Consider the following 16,232-nt stretch of genomic DNA (forward strand, 5'->3'; position numbering starts at 1 on the left):
AGCTTAAGTTGCATTAGTTTCCTAGTAGATCCACATCTGCAATCAATCAATAATTGAATCGTTGACTTGTGACAGTATGTTTCTGACCCTCAGCACCCATGAAAAAAAGGAAACAAATACAAATGCCATATAGCATCTAAACAGATGGCAATGCCACCCACAATGCCACAGGGCCTCCCTCCTTAATGGGTCACTGTAACAACATCAGCAGAGGCTCTCAATCAGATGAAGAGTCTTCAGCAATGCTCCAAGCTATGATATTTATGTGCTGGCTAAACCACTGGTCAGGGTCCTCTGACTGCCCTGTCCTCACTGAGACATACCTTGCATTGCCTATAAAAATAGTCACTTCCTTGGAAGTTCTCACATTTTATTGTTATAAAACATTGAATCACAGTGGATTTAATGCAGCTTTTTTGACAGCAATCAACACAAAATGGAAAACAGATCTTTGCAAAGTGGTCTAAATTAATTACAAAAAGTCTCCTCAAATTACAGTATGTGTTCATTCTCTCATGTCAGTATTTAGCAGATGCAGCCTTAGGTAGCCATGCCAGCCTTCAGTCTGTGCACAGGTCTCTATCAGCTTTGCATATCTGGGCATGGACATGTTTCCTATTCTTATTTGCAAAACTGCTCAAGCTCTGGCAGGCTAAATGGAGTCCACCACACCATCTCAGCTGGATTGAGATCAGGACTCTGACTCGGCCACTCCAGGATGTTTGCATTGTTGTTTTGAACCCATTGCTGTGTAGCTTTTGCTTTATTCTTGGGGTCGTCTTGCTGGAAAACAAATCTCCCAAGGAGCAGGTTTCTTGTGGACTTCATCAGGCTTTCTTCAAGGATTTACGTGTATTTTGCTGAATTCACTTTACCCTCACAAGGTCTTCAGATACTTCTGCAGAGAAGCATCTCTACAACATGTTGATGCTACGTTTGGTGTGTTTTTTATAATGTCCAGTGTTTGGCTTATATCAAACTTGGCTTTTAGTCTAAAGTTCTGTTTTGGTCTCCTCAGACTATAGGACCTTCTTCCAGCTAACTTCAGAGTCTCCGATAAGCCTTCTGGGAAATGGGCTCAATTTTTTAGCAGTGGCTTTCTCTTTGAAATTCTCTCCCAAAAACCTGTCACCCGAACAGCAGTCTTTCCACTGTTAGTACATTGTAGCTTGTAACTCTTTCAGAGTTCACAGAGGTCTCATGGTGGCCTCCCTCACTCGTCTCCTTCTTTCATGATCAACGTTTCTTGTAGATGTCCTGCTCCAGGCAGATTTCCAGCTGTGCCAAAATCTTAACTGGACTCCAAGGGATATTCCATGACTTGGATATTTTTTGTTTTCATCCCCTGACTTGTGCTATTCATTCCACGTTTCACTGAGTTGTTTGGAGTGTTGTTTTCGTTTTCATTGTGTAGGTGAGGCCACTTGCTGACTCAAAACAAGTTGGACATCCTAGATATAGGAACATTTAGACTGCAATCAATGGAAACCCAGACAAGTGGTCTCCAGTGAACTGATTCTGGGACTATAAAAACTGATTGGCTAAACCAGTGAGGATTTAGGTTTGTCATATTAAGGGCGGTGAATGAGATTGATTATTTTGTACTTTATTTCTGTAACTAATTTAGACCATGTTGACATAAAGGAGTCTGTTTCTATTGTTCAGTATGAAAGAAGCCAATCTGAATCCACTATGATTAAATGTTATATAACAATAAAATGTGAAAACTCCTAAGATACTGAATACATTTTTTAGACACGGTATGCATGCACTTGCTTTTTAATTATTTTGCCGTTTGGTATTTTAAATATTTTTAAATGATCACTTCAGAAATTTTGCATTGACTCTTTCTCCTTCTACTGTAAATCCCCTCAGATCAGATCATCAAATTAGTGAGTTGTGAAGCACATCATGATTTGTTGTGTGCCTGTGTCATTGTCACTCATGTATCTCCATATTATAAAAAACATATGAGTAAAATCAGAGTGGATAAAGTGGAAAATAACCTCCTTTTAAGATTTCCAATTATAGTATATCACCTCCCAGAATTCATCATGCAAAATTTCACTAGCCATGTTTATTGCCATCAGGAAAATCTTTTTCCAGTACACTAGGTGCATGTTCTGACAGAAGACTGCTCTGTACATCTCCAGCATGTACCTAAAATGCAAGCTGGCAAAAACATCAGTGGCAAATTCACTTTTAATATCACTTCCCAGCACATCATGCCAACATGACGTGGCAAGGAAACACCGAACATGTCACTTGAATTTCTATTTTTCTGTTAAGGTAATCATGAACATTATTCATTCAACTGGCTGATCTTTATACAGCATCTTCCATTGTGAGCATTGAACAAAGCTTTGGATGTCAATCAATGTTATTCTAAACCAAGGAGGCAAAGCAGCTCATGCAATGGCCAAACAGACATGAGGGCAAGACAACTCTGAGAGAGAGAGATGACCAAATGTCACAGATGGCAGGTATAATAACTATTTAATTGTGCTGAAGAATTTATCACAATTACATACATTCATATCACAGCCAAGAACAGTATAACACTGGAGACAGAGGTGAAAGATTCAAAGAGAACCTTGCCTTTAATTTTGCTTGATTCTCAAATAAAGTTACTGTGAATGATGTTAACCTTTCAGTGCTCATCATAACAGAATACCAAACTATACAGTTTCAAGGATCTACTCTGGCCTGCTGTTATTTTCAATCTATATGCTCCCCATTAGGCCAGATTATCTGAGAACACAAGTTTTACTACCACAGCAGTGCAAATGACACATAGCTTTACCTGTCTATAGCACCAGGTGACCCTGACGCTCTGGGCTTTCTGAACCAATGTCTGTCTTGTTTTTCTTAATGGATGAGTAGTAATTTCCTAAAGCTAAAAAAAAAGTACAAGCTTAGTTTTTAGTAAAAATGTAAATAATGAGGGTATTAGTATTAAACTTGATGTCTTAGTATAAACACTAGAATTACCAAAACCTATGAAAAAACTTGTAATCCTGGCCCACCTTAAATCCATCCTATCCTATCCATTAGCGTCTTTTGTGCTGTAAATGTGTCGATCAACACAAGCAGCAAGCAGCCTACTATCCACCACCAACACAGAAAGGGCAGAAAGTTGACCTGCATTTGAGTTGCCTGGAGTTGTACAGGGTAAATAATATATTGTTATTTGGAATACATACATTTCATGTGTGTTCCGTGTCTACAACAACTATGTAAACACATCATTAAAACAGAAACATTTTTCATGTTTTAGTAATAATTGACAAAATGTAGACATGAAGTGTATAATGTGAGAAGCCTGAAATCCAAATATCAAATAAACACTTTCACAAAAGGTACAAGTGTAACAAAACAAGTGTCCTAGCCCTAAGTTAAGGCAGAAGTAAAGTTAAACTTTAAATCACACACTGCATTGATCACATTACTAAGATTGAACTTTTCCATTTCAGGAATATTACAAAGGTTTGACCTCATAATTACAGTGCAAGATGTTGAGAATGTAATTCACGAGTTTGTTTTTTATCAGCCAGATTACTGTAATGCACTCCTAACTGGACTACCTAAGAAAGACATCAGTCGGTTGTACTTATTGCAGAATGCAGCAGCGAGAATTTTACCTAGAAAATCTGAGCAGATCTCAGCAGTTTTAGCATCAAAACATTGGTTACTCTGTCTTTTAGAACTGACTTTAAAATACTACTAATGATGTATAAATCTTTAAATGATCTTTCCTTTTTCCTATATTTTGAAGTGCAGTCCCTCCATTTCAAGTTGTAATTTTAGATCTTCTAATGGGGATCTGCTTATTTTTCCAAGAGTCAAACATAACAGAAGTGAGTGATTAAGCACCAAAAATCTAGAAAACTTTACCAATGGAGATATGCGAGGCTAACACTTTAATTAGAATGTTAAATAAAACTCCACTTTTTTAATTTGACCTTTTTGTAACTATACTTTAGTTCTACTATTAATAAAGTACATAAGCATAAAATTAAAAATCATTTAAAATAAAAATAAAAACTCCTAAAAACCCACATTTTTAACGTGTCCTTTTCATAACTACATTTTAGTTCTACCCTAAAATGCTAAGATAAGCATAGAACTATCCCACTCTTCAATGAATTTACAATCTTTATTGATCTCTAGTTTTCTCTGAGACCACCAACTGATCAAGAAAATTTACGTTAGGCAGAATGCCCAGTGCGGGCTGTTGGTCTTCAGCCTGGTTTGCTTCTACCCATAATAAACTAGATAAGCACTGAATTATCGTACTCTTCTTTGCACCTGCAGTCTTTATTAGTCTTTACTTTTCTTTGTCTTCTTTTCCGGGTCTTCCACCACCACTTGATCAAAGTCCTGTGCAGCTGCTTGTGATGTCTGAATGTTTGAAGGAAAGTGGATACCCCAACTGTCCCCAAGACACACGGCATCAAATCTTCTAGGACAAAGCCTAAAAAATAACCAATAAAGAACGACTTAAGAACATTTATGTTAGGCAGAATGCCTGGTGGGAGCTGGGTGGTCTTTTGGCCTGGAACCACTGCAGATTTTGTTTTATTTTCTTCAACTTTACTGGATTTTGTTTTCTGTCCACCCTTGCCAACTGACATTATAATCGAACTGTCATTTAGATTCTATATATTCTATATTTAATTCTATATTTTATATTCTATTTCTCTTAATTACATATCTGTCTTATGTAAGTTTTCATTGTTTAATTTTGTATATTATTTATGAATTATTAGTCAGTCAGTCATTGTCCAACCCGTTCTATCCCAACACAGGGTCACGGGGGTCTGCTGATCCCAACCATCACAGGGTACAAGGCAGGAACAAATCCCCAGGCAGGACGCCAGCCCACCCAACTTGGCACACACACACACACACACATAAGCACCTACCCTGAATGTCTTTGGACTAGTGGGAGGAAACCGGAGCACCTGGAGGAAACCCACGTAGACATTGGGAGAACATGCAAACTCCATGCAGAGAGGACCCGGGAAGCGAACCCACGTCTCCTTACTGCGAGGCAGCAGCACTACCACATCGCCACCATGCCACCCATGAATTATTATGTTTTTCTAATTTTAATTTGTTTTTCTTTGCATGTAACTACTTCTTTGACATCCTGTAAAGTACTTTGAGATCTATTCTGTGTGGGAAAATGTGCCATAGGAATAAATGTTGCTGCTGTTGTTGTTCAGGCCATTTTTTGGAGGACGGATTCATCCTGGCATGCTCTCTTCAAGTCTGTGTGCCCTCATCTGTCTCACCAGGAGGAGACATGACACCGGGGGAAACAGCCTCTTCAATCATTAATGGCAGCAAGTGAAGGTGGGACCTCTGTAGCCAACTCATACCCATTATGTGCCCTGAACTTTACTTTATGTCCCCTAATTATACAGTGGGTACACTAGTGTGGATTGGGACATTATAGTGGTTTGATTTTTTTTTGTTATTTTGTTTGGCTGCCCTTTAATCACTTCATTTCTCATGATCTAAACTGTACAGCCTTTTTGTTTACCTCTGAAAGTAACAGATAAGGCTTTGGCGGGTTTTAGAGGTCAAGAAGTTGAATGGTCAGGTTATTTTTTTGAATACTTCTTTCCGAGGGCCATTTTGTTTTTATTATGGGCGCTGCCATTGTTTGCTGTTTGTGATGCAGGGTTGCCAGGCTGTTGCTGGGCAGGATGACTGGGAGTGTGCGATGGGTGACATCATTACCATGGTGATGTAATGGTCAGCAGCCTACACTTCTTAGGTGTCGTAAAACATAAAAACCCTGGTGTTATTACCGATAAAGATCTCTCTAGTTACAAACTGTAGTCTGCTCTTCAATGAAATTTTGGCTAAGGCCGCTATGTACAATATTCTTGTTATTGATTCTCTCACCACATTTCCCAATCTATGATGATTACTTGATGCATGCCCTCCCAGTTACAACCTTGGCTTGTTTTTATTATTATGAACAATCTTCTGATTCCACCTTACTTTAAATTGCTGCAACCCTGTGTAGTTAGCACATCACTAAACACTCAGGTTGTGTTAACAAAGTTTAATTTGGAGTTCTTTGGTCAGTGTTGCCACCATTTAGTAGGGGACACTGAACTTTTATGGTTGGGGGGGAGTGAATGTTTACAAATCCAAATATAATCCACAGTAATGTAATAACTCGGGGGGGATCAACTGTGGAGTGGTCTAGCACTTAGACGTCATTGGTAGTTGGGCATCTGTAACAGGACCCTTTGTTACTCAACAGTCAAGGCTCCGTCACCAGCTGAGCTCCAGTGCTGCTGCTGCTCCTCCTGTCTGTCCAACCCGACCTCAGACTCCTGCTGATTCAGAGCTCACTCTTTCACTCCTCAACTCCATAAACTGAACTTTGCTGAGATTCTTCTTGAGACTCTCTGAGAACAATACGCTGGAGCTGATGGATTTTAATGGAGGACAGTGTCTTAATAAAAAGTGCTCTGTTTCTTGAATATTTCACAATTAGCACAGCCTTATTGGCCCTGTCCTAACATTTTTGGAACAAACACCTAATCCAGAAATGACTTGTACTTATTTAAAAAAGAAAGAAATAAAACAAAGCTTCTATTGAAGAACATTTAATTTATTGTCATTTTACTGTTTTGAATGTAACACAAGTCAAAGAACATTTAAAAATCACAAGCTTTTCCAACTTGGATGTTGACTTAATTATTGCTGCAATGGCAGAACTCACCACAACATCTAGTAGATGAAACATCTGGGCAAAAGAGTCACAAAGTAGTGGCACCCACAAAAGAAACAACGACATGGCGTTATGGCAAATCAAAGTCTCAACATTAAAATAAAATAGTAAATACAAAAACAAAAAGGAACTACAGTACAACAAAGTTAGAAATAGAGCATATATGATTCATACCTTAGAAGTAAAAATTACAGAAACAGAGAGAAAAAATTATTCACCAACATAATAAATGAAAACAAACTAGACTTTATAAAACAACACCAGTCTACAAGAACATGATGGCAATAATGTATTAAAACTCATAACTCCATTTAATTTAATAAAGCGTGCATAATGATATTTTGGAGGAAATGGAGGAGTAAATGAACATGCAAAACTGTCAGTTACTGGGCTCTAGATAATGTGGACTGAGAACTGGATGGACGGGAGTAACTCCTTAAGGGCTGGATGTTCTACCGCCATGATTGAACCCCAACTTTAAACAGCACTCTGATTCTCTGGAAATGACACTGAATTTTATGAAATGTTTGATGTTTTACTTCCATGTAAATAGAAGTGTGGCGATGGGGTCAAAAATCCATTATCAAGTTAAACTTACGTTCTGCTTCTACGATGTCCAAAACATTGTGAAAAGTTCAACTTAGCATAGTGTCTATATGTATGTGTGGAAGATAAAAATTGATTTTTTCAAATTAAAAAGATAAATGTCATTGGAAAATTTGATTTTTTGTACTGATCTGTAGAGCTGTAGAGCTGTTGCATGACTACATCTTAGCAAACATTTTAGAACAAGAGGTTTCGAAGATATCCACCCTGAACAATGAGACCTGCTGTATGAAGACAGGGACTTGTCTTCTGTAGACAAGTTGAACCGTGTTTGTCTTGTTACGGGAGGAGGAGGAGGAGGTTGGGAGCAGGTGCTGATTGCAGAGCCTTGTTGCACCCACCACACGGCGAACCACCCATATTGAGATCAGAGTGCAGCCGTGCAATGGGTGACACCTTAGCGCTACACTGAACAGTGTGAGGTTTTTAACAGTGGCTGTGTGGTGTAGCAGGTCTACAGCTCACGTCAAAAAGGCCTGTTTTAAAATAAATAATCACCGCACTAATGGCTTAGTGAGGGGGCTTGGTGGTGTGTGGCCGAGCGGTTCCCAGGGAATTCGTGATGCGGGCGATTCTCACTTAAGTACACAGGTGAGGAGTCGTCCGCATCCGTAATTGTTCCTGGGAGCTGTTGGTTGTTACAGCTGATGCACATCCCTGTGATATATAGAAGCGCGAGGTGGCTAGTAGAGGAGGATAAAGAAAGAAAAGATGGACGGAGGTTAAGGAGGAGAAGACGGCAGGAAGCAGGAGGGAGAAAGCAGGTGCAGGAGAGAAGGAGAACGAGCGAACGCAGGCGAGCCCGAGTGGGGTGTTTGGCCGGCACCCGAGGGCCAACGGTAGTGGTCGCTCCTGCTGAACACTTGTTTGAAGCAGGAGTGACTGGGAGAAGGTTGGCTTGCCGCAGCGAAGGCAGCGGGAGTCGAAGATTTGGAATAGAAGCCCCAGTGTGAGCATCCTGGTTGGTGGGGAGCCCAAGTCTCGGGCTAGGTGAGCAGAACCGGAGCCAGGGATCGGAAGGCCACCAGACCAGTAGAGCAAAGAAGGTCAGCTGCATGTAGGGTGACTCCCCAGGAGCATAGCCTGGATGGGAGAAACAGGGGAGTCAACATTAATAGAAGTCACCAGGCTTTGTGTTTTTAAAGAGAGCGCTTCCAGCTATTGTTTTAACCTCATTATTTTTTTAAAAGGCTTTTTTCTATTGGATTTTAACCTCCACCTTTCACTCGTTTTATTGGATTATTTATTTAAGGAATTGAGATGCACTGCACTATTTATTTAAACACTTGTTTTGTTGTTGCTGTTTTTAATAAAAGCATTTGGCACTTTTGCACCATCCCCTTGATTCATTGTTATTCCTCACTACCAAGCTCATTGGTGACATTACTGATGATGTCAGGTTCAGGGCTCACAGAAGGACGATGGGAGCGTGAAGCGAACCCGCATCATCACAGGCTGGAGTGCCAATCCCGTCACCAGCCCTGCCTGTGGTTTGATCCGGTACTTGTCTACATATCCTTCAAAAATGATTAGACCAATGTCCAACGATATTTTAACCAGGATTTGTAAAGTCTGCTCTGTTTGCTCATGGGGCCAGGCCTATTGATTTGCAAAATCTTTAAATAGTTTTTGAGAGGCATCATTTATTTAAATAAACATGTGCACGCATATGTAGGCACACACAAATGCACACACACACACACACACACACACAGTCAAAGAAATTTTTAATGGAATATAACAACTTGTTTGCCCTACCAGAGCACATGCAGGAAGATGAAAACAAAGAAATGAACACACATACGCACACTGCGACAGATCTGTACAGGTCAATGTGACACCCCGGAGCCAATCTGTCTGCCTGTGCAGCTTGTATACTTCATTTGACCCTATGTGTTTAGTTTCAAGTTAAATATTATTGAAGTTGTTCACTTCATTTAATTTTTCCTCATGTATTTGTGTATTGTCACACACATGTGCATAGGGGACAGCTGTAGGGCTCTAGTGGCTGTAATTCTACCACTGCTGCTCCAGGGGATGGCGTTCTGTTCTAATGCCTTTCTCTCTTCCTCCCTCTGCAGGCCGGATGATTCATGGCTAGAACACCTCTGACATCACTTCCAGTGTCCATCCACCTGGACCCACCTCTTCCTGTCAGAAGGGCGGAGTGGTGGCTCTGAGGCTAAGGATCTGCGCTGGTATCCCGAAGGTTGCCGGTTCGAATCCCCGTCACTGCCAAAAGAGATCCTGCTCTGCTGGGCCCTTGAGCAAGACCCTTAACCTGTAATTGCTCCAGGGGCGCTGTACAATGGCTGACCCTGTGCTCTGACCCCAAGGGGTATGCGAAAACTACCAAATTCCTAATACAAGAAATTGTATAAGGCGAAATAAAGAACAAAAAAAAAAAAACAGAATCTCAGCCATCTTTGGATGGTTCTATTTTGGACTCACGTCTGCAAAGCCAACTCCACAATAATTGCATATGTTTTCTCCAAAACCAATTATACAGGGTGAACCAGGCTGGTGCCCCAACTCTTTACCATTGTCATCTCTTTCTCTTACAGTATATAATAAATATTATCCAAGCTAACGTACTTGATTCTTTATTACTGGTTGTTCCACATGTCTAAGATGGGTTGACGTCAAAGTTATCAATGTAGTCCTCAGCGTTAAGGCTTGCAGTGCACCATGCCGTGTGAACATCTCTGTTATGTGCCATTTGGTATGGGATTCCTAAAAGCAGGGTTAATGTTTGTGATACGCCATCTGCTGGAATGACAGAGACATAGCAACTGAATGGGCGCAAAAGCAGACACATAGACACATATCCTATTGCTAAGGTCAATTGTGCAGTACAACGGTTGTATCTTATTGTAAAATCTTCTGTTGCTGTATCACTGAAGTATAATTTACGTGAATGGACCATTCCATACCAGTGCAGTCCCATTTATTTGGTGGATTTAAGAATTCACTTTTAGTATGTAATATGCCAAGATGTTGATTTCAATAAACATTCTCTTGGCAATGTCAATTTAAATTTAACTTTTCTTTTTTCAGATGTTAGTAACTTGATTAGAGAATACAAATGATCAATTATGCTATAAATTGGCTAAACAACGAAATCCGCTTCTTAATCAGTAAACAGAGAGATCCATCAACTTTTTCTAAATGTCTCCCAGAGGACAAATAACAAAACAAATGATTTGGATAATGGATGGATGGATGATTTTCATGTACTACCCTCACGCCTTTTATTTACTGTTAAATGTTTATTGTATTGTTGATATTTCCAGTTTTGTACGGCCCAAGTAAAGCAGTTTTGTTATTTGCATTGCAAAGCACATTTTGATGGAGCAGTAGATTCAATATGTGGCATTTACATTTCTCCCTCCATCATACACTTGTCATCTGTCACATTAACTGCACTGACTGTGCCTGCTCTTTAGGACATACTTCATTTTAACTGCGTTGTTTCACAGCAAAGAGCCTCTATGTCCGGTCACTATTCAGGGAGTGGACGTATTGGGGGTGCACTTGTACAAGTACTTGGGGGTCCACATTAATGACAGGTTAGACTGGTCTCAGAATACAGAGGAACTACATAAGAAGAGGCAGAGCAGGCTCTTCATCCTTAGGAAACTGCGTTCGTTAATGTGGAAAGTGACATCCTTCACATCTTCTACAACTCTGTGCTAGTCAGCGTGATTTTCTATGCTGTGGTGTGCAGGGATGGAAACATCACTTCAAGAGATACCCACCAAATTTACAAGCTAATTAAAAGGGCAAGCTCAGTTCAAGGAAGCACTCTGGACCCCCTGGAGGTTGTAGTGAAATGGAGAGAATTAAAACAAAACTGAGTGCCATTATGAACAATCCTGCTCAACCTCAGTTTTTCTTTCTACATCCCCAAAGACAAGCATTTCAGTTAACTGATAACTTTAAAACGGCCCTGTGTGAGTGTGGGCTTGTAATTTAGGGGGCCATGCAAAGAATCTGTAGCCTGATAAAGACTTTTTTGGGTGTTTTTTTTTTGGATGCACTCTGGACTATAGCAAAGGGGAGAGTTAAAACAAATCTGAGTGCCATTATGAACAATGCTGCACATCCTCTCTGTGACACACTAACATTGAGGACTTTCAGCCAACTATTCTTTCAGCAGAACTGGGCCAAGAAACGCAACAGGGGGCTCCTTTATACCAACAACAATATGCCTGCATAATGCCTCATTGGGACTGTGACTATCTATCTATCTATCTATCTATCTATCTATCTATCTATCTATCTATCTATCTATCTGTTTGTCTGTCTGTCTGTCTGTCTGTCTTGTAAAGTGCCTTATAGCAATGCTACTCATGGAAGTTTCTATAGAAAAAAAAGGATGATGGCCTACAGTTGTGAATGGCAGTCAGATTAAATTCTTGAGCACTGTGAGCCACAGAGTAGATATAAATATGTGTATCTCTGCACCATTAGATATGCAAAATATAATTATTTTACATATATTATTTTAATTTTTACAAGAATGCAGTAAATTGTAAAATTTCAAAATGATAGATCTTTTGATTTGTAGTGGCACTGACAAGTCACATCAGCCTGGGATGGCATCAGTGATGAGTCACCAACAGACTGAGCTGGCACTCAATCATCCATATGAGCAGCTTCAGAGCTATTTCAGAATATTCCTGACAAAATAAAATAAATAAATATGCAAATAATTGTATTGTGAAATGTGATGATAAATAAATAACACAAATGTGTTTTTTTGCTGGTTATTTCTTTAAGTGCTTATTTAATTATTTATTATTATTTATCCCTATAATGTCAAAGTTGTAGTGTTTTAGTGGCTTAATCAATGCCAGAACACACATAGTAGTAGTAGTTGTAGTTTATTTATATAGCGCCCTTCACAGACAAGGGCCACAGAGCACTGAACACCAATACAATACAAAGCATAACAAATAGAACAAAACAGAAACATTATCAATAAAATAACAAACAAAAAGAAACTACTCAGCACTGATTAAAATCCTGTTTAAAAAGAAATGTGTTCAGTTGTCTTTCAAATGAATCAACAGACCGCGTGCAGACCATAAGGCAGGCTATTCCATATTCTTGGTGCCACGGACTGAAAAGCACAATGCCCACCTTTTTTCAGTGTGGGACAACTAAAAGGCCCTGTTGCCCAGATCTAAGAGTCCTAAAGGCTGTATAATGATGGAGCAAGCAAGTAAGGTACTCATCAGCTTGTCCATGCAAGGCTCTGTAAGTAAGTACCAAAATCCTAAACTCTTTGACTATCAAGTGCTATATTTATAGGCAGACACCACACATCAGGTGCAGATTCCAGACAGGATGATGAATTTAGGGCTTCTTGAACTAAAGTACAGTCACTGCTTTGTGAACCCATTTTGGGGAACTTTTTCTTGCACTCATGTTTGCCACAGGCGTGCAGTCGCAACTTTGAGCTTGTGCTTTGCTTGCCTTTGGAATCTTGTGGCTTATAGGCTTGTAAAACGCTATGACGGTGAGTGTCCGCACTGCAGACGATACACCATCAAAACGCAGAGCTCGCCCTCTCAACTTTGATAGTTGAAAGTGACAGTTTCGATTTTATGGTGTAGTCTATATTGCATGTGGTTTTATTGAAATACATAAGGAAACAATGAAATAAGCATCAAAAGCATATTTTATAACACATGTAACTATTTATACTCACATGCTATTGTGTTTTTCATTTATTTATTTCATTTATGTTGGGGTTCTGAAGGTGCTCTGCTGGTCTGTAGTGATAAAGCGGGAGCTGAGTCTAAAGACAAAGCTCTTGGTTGACCAGTCGATCTACATCCCTGTCCACTCCTATGGTCATGAGCTGTGGTGATGACAAAAGAATGAGAATACAAACAGCAGAAATGAGTTTTCTTCGTGGGGTGGCTGACACTCTGTGATAGCGTGAGAAGCTGAGCGACTCAGGGGAGCCTCAGAGTAGAGTCACTGCTCCTCCTCTGGACTGAGAGGAGCCAGCTGAAATGGTTTGGGCATGTCATAAGAAAGCTACCTGAGCAACTACCCGCTCCGGACACATCCCACTGGGCGGAAACTCTGCGGTAGACCCAGGGCATGCTGGAAGGATTCTATCTTTCAGCTGGTTTGTGAATGCCTAGGAATTCCACAGGAAGACCTGGAATCTGTATCTGGGGACAGGAAAGTCTGGGTTGACCGGCTTGGCCGGCTGCTACTGCAGCTTTCATCAGGAAATGGATGAAGATGTGATGAGATAAGGCTATAACCCTATAACCCTTGTGAGAGAGACCACAAGGCCCAGTACATTGTCTTCATATTTTTACAATGTGAGCTCTTTCAACATATGTGGCAGACTCAGGGTCATCCAAAGAGTCAGTGGTTGGAATTAAACTGACAGCCTTGTAAGTTATCGTCCATTGTCGAAGCCGAAGGTTATACAGTCCATGCATTTCTTCCACATCACATAAACATTTACATGTATCTCATAACATATATATTAATTTTTAGAAGTGAAGATTATTGTTTAAAGAGGTATTTTGAATTGAACAGCGAGATTTTTTTCCTGAAGATAGCCTCAGGATGTAGTTATTTTGAATCCAGTGATGGGTGGATTGTATTTCCCGAAATAAATACAAAGCAAAGCAGAGCTGCGTTTGTACTGCCTGGTGCCAGACCCTGAGGCAACACAAGATTTCTTTATTCCTATATGAAAAAAATTGCTCACTTTAGAAATACAATCAGGAGCAAAAATAACGTCTACCCCCGCTCTGTGACACTTGGGAGAAGCTGTGAACGGTTTCTTATAATGAAGTCACTTTGGCTATCCAGCTTGCTTCCGAGTTATTTATGGAGTCAATAAAATTACAAAAAGACTCCAGTTTACGAAATACACACACATCTTTAGCTTTTCCTCTTTGAAATCCTAAGAGATGCTGTTTAAGAAGTTGCACATAAAAGTTCAGTCTATTCCGTCCTTCAAACTTATTTGATTAGCTAACAGCCAAATTCCCCAATATCCAGATACTACTAAAAGTTATCAAGGTGTTCACTTCCTCTACTTAGCTTGGAAGTTTGTAATTCCTTTTGTCACACATGCTTGTCATAGTGTTACCACCCTAGGATGAGCGGGGCTGCTGTCGCTAACAGTCTTGTCTCCTTTATCCTTCACAGATTTGAAAAACCGTCCCTTGAGGGCAACAAAGGCAAAGAAGCCCCGCCCCTTCTGGTCCACTTGGTATAAAAAGGAGACGTTCCTAGACGGTGGCATCTCATTTTACACAGTAGTGAACACTTGAGAGAGTGAGAGTGAGAGTGAGAGAGAGTGAGAGCGAAAGAACGAGAACAAAAATGAGAATGAGAACAAGAACGAGCACAAGGACTGATTCAAGGGAATTGTCCCTAGTAAAGAGCGTTTAGAAGCACATGCTTACTTTACAGTTTTTCTTTTTTTTATGTTTGAATTAAATAGAGGTTTTGCTTGGTTGGCACCCAAGCATTTGGCTTTTGCCTTGCCTCATCATTTGCCCTGCTACACTATTAAGATAAACATAATTTATATTTCATCCATTATTCTGTTAGATAGATTATATTGCTCTATTTACAGCTCTAAAGTATATTTTAATTTGGATAATTAAAACAACAAGAAAGCCGCAGTCTCATTTCATGAATACACTGGACTGGTCTAATAATAATAATAATAATACATTTTATTTAGTCCGCCAGGCCATTGAACATTGATCAGGGGAGTTGAGGACTTTTGGCATGAGTGTTGACAGACGTGGTACCAAACCACCAGATGATTATACCACAGTAGTATATGTTGTAGGGTGGTGGTGTTTGACCAGATGTTTCGTCCTTATTCAGACGGGCCATGGCAACCCTAAAATATTATTTTCTTTACATTGTAAACTACAGTAGAGTTTGTGCTTTGTTCTCTCTTGATATACACTGACAGTGTCTTCCGTCAGTCATATCTTTTAGCAGCCTAATGTTGCTAACATTTCTAATTTTTTTTTACAGAAATGATGTTTAATATCCACCGTGATATGAACAAGAGGCATTAATAGGACTGAATTTGCCAGTGTGGTATGAATTACATCCATTAAGCAGCTGCATAAAGAACCCAGGTGACCATAGAAGTGTGAATGAGGCTTTAGGGAGCATATTCCAAAATTTCCACCCAAAGACAAAGCTTTTAAAAACCCCAAAAAAGCCTTTAGTGAGTTTCACATTTCCTAATCACATAATTGTACCAGATTTTTACAAGATTTAAACCCTCTGAATCTAATTCAAGTTTGGAGCCAGGCCAGTACAGGCTGCTGAGTCTTTACATGGCCACCACCTGCTCTCACACAGGGCCATTTTAAAGTAACCAGTCAAATCAAATGCATGTCTTTGGGGATGTAGGAAGAAAATTGATTCAGACATGGTGATGACTTTTTAAATTCCATACTGGTGATATTTGCTCCGTAAAGTAGCAGCTTTAAGCATAGAAATATACATCAAGACAGATAACAACCCTTTATGGCAACCTACAGAGTGTGCTATTGGACAGGCAAGGGATGGTTAAGATCTGATAGCATGGAGAAAATAGGCTTCAGCTGTAGAAAGGGTAACCATTATGCCAGAGCCAGGAGAACAATGCCAAAGGGAAAACAAGAGCAGCCAAAAGTCAGCAGGGATGACTGTCAAAAATGTGACTGTCTGGTATAAGGCAACACGTAGATCACTTGTATTATTTATAGATAGATAAAACTTTATTTGTCCACAGCAGGAAATTTGTTTTTTTACAGAAGCTCAATAAATAAATAAACACACACACTTTGATCAGAACACACGCTAGAATGAC

Source organism: Erpetoichthys calabaricus, chromosome 9, assembly GCF_900747795.2.
Source record: "Erpetoichthys calabaricus chromosome 9, fErpCal1.3, whole genome shotgun sequence".
NCBI lineage: Eukaryota > Metazoa > Chordata > Cladistia > Polypteriformes > Polypteridae > Erpetoichthys > Erpetoichthys calabaricus.